Raw genomic sequence first — 1,812 nt, 5'->3', positions numbered from 1 at the left:
TGAATTGTAACTCGTCGAATTGTAACTCTTCTCGATCTGTATGAAAAGTCTCCCATTTGCCGCTTTCGATTGTCGGCGCGAAAGCTATTTGATTGTAGCTTTCGTTGTAGGAACTTGACGGGAATCAACATCCATAGTGTCTTTAGATGGATATTTGCCTACAGCTCTCTACCAAGCAACTCACCAACTAAGTCCAACCTTTTATTTCTGAAATCATTACACTGCTCATCAGCATCTCTAATAGTTGCTAATCATGTTGTTGTCGCAACCATCAAGATCAATCATCTCAGAAATGCGGCCGTGTTTGTAGCGATTGTAGAATTCCGAATACAGTGATTAGACAGTCGTCTGATTGTGACTTTCAGTGTCGAAGCTTGATAGGGATCAGCTATCCATTATGATTTTTAGATAGCCTACAGAACCCCCTCCAAAGTTTTTGAAAGTTCGCGGTTGACTGGGACGAATTTTCGGAATACTTTGGATCCCAAAATTTAGTGGATTGACTGCTCACTCCGTCTGATCGAGCCAGATGATTTCAATGTTATTAATTGTAATCTATCTGTACTTTTCCAATAGACTCCCCAGTGTAGTCGTTTGTTTCTTCTCGGCTTTGGTCGTCTTGATGATTGCTGTTAGCTCTCCTTCTATTCATCTGGGGGTTGTGTCGTAGCCTTGGTAGTCAAGAGGCTGAACCTCGCGTTTGGAAGTCCAAACAACTCGAACGCCAGGGTTGAGTTTGGGCGGGATTCTGGCCTCGAATCCCGTCCGTTACGATTTGACAGCTCACAGCTGTCTATAAATAGACCGCTAGAGGTCAAATCAAGAGTCATTCGACTCTTCTTGAAACTTTAACGAAAAATTTCGTTTTCTTCTCCGGCGACAACTGCACATCTCCTCCGAAGAAACCCTATGGCACCCAAGAAATTGGTCTCCCGTCCTCCCAAATCTGATGTTGCTGCGGCTCAAGGATCGACACCGTCAGCGCCGGCCGGCGGCACTGCTGCTCAGGCGAACATGCCGCCCGAACTTCCACTGATCGGCGGTGGGTATGACCTTCGTGGTCATTAAACTTGCTTCGGCAAGTTCTGATCTTGAAATTAACGAGGAAACTCGTTCCCATAATGCGGGGCTGGACCCCGTCATTTAATCTTCTTGACGAGGGGTTTAACCTCCGCGTCTTAGATTTTTGACGCGAGGGTCGACCCACGCGTCTGAACTTTTCTGACGCGAGGCTCGACCTTCGCGTCTGAGATTGTCTGACGCGGGGTTCGACCTTCGCGTCTGGGCTTGTTTGACGCGGGGTTCGACCTTCGCGTCTGAACTTGTTTGACGCGGGGTTCGACCTTCGCGTCTGAACTTGTTTGACGCGGGGTTCGACCTTCGCGTCTGAACTTGTTTGACGCGGGGTTCGACCTTCGCGTCTGAACTTTGATTTTGAGTTGTCTAACTCTTTTCTTCTTTTTGCAGTGCGACATACCAGCGAGCCTCTTCTTTTTCGCCACCACTTTGGACATGAAGGTGGTGCAGACATGAACATAACTTTCAGCTCGCGTTTAGAACTCCCGGTTTTCCGAATTAGGGAGAAGAGTCGCGTAGAAATAATTACCCAAGCTTCTTCCGACACTCTTAGGACATTGATTACGGACGCTCGACTTGAAAGCCCAAGCCGTAAGCCAATAGTCAAACCTGGATATCTTTTCGGGGACTTTGTTGACTTTGACGCAAGCACTGCTTATGATGGAAACTATAAGTGGTTGCGGAAAGTTGGGGACCGCAACCTTTTCTTGCCCAATATGGAGAGGATGTTCCCCA

Source organism: Asparagus officinalis, chromosome 4, assembly GCF_001876935.1.
Source record: "Asparagus officinalis chromosome 4, Aspof.V1, whole genome shotgun sequence".
NCBI lineage: Eukaryota > Viridiplantae > Streptophyta > Magnoliopsida > Asparagales > Asparagaceae > Asparagus > Asparagus officinalis.
Note: the sequence above shows the minus strand (reverse complement) of the source record.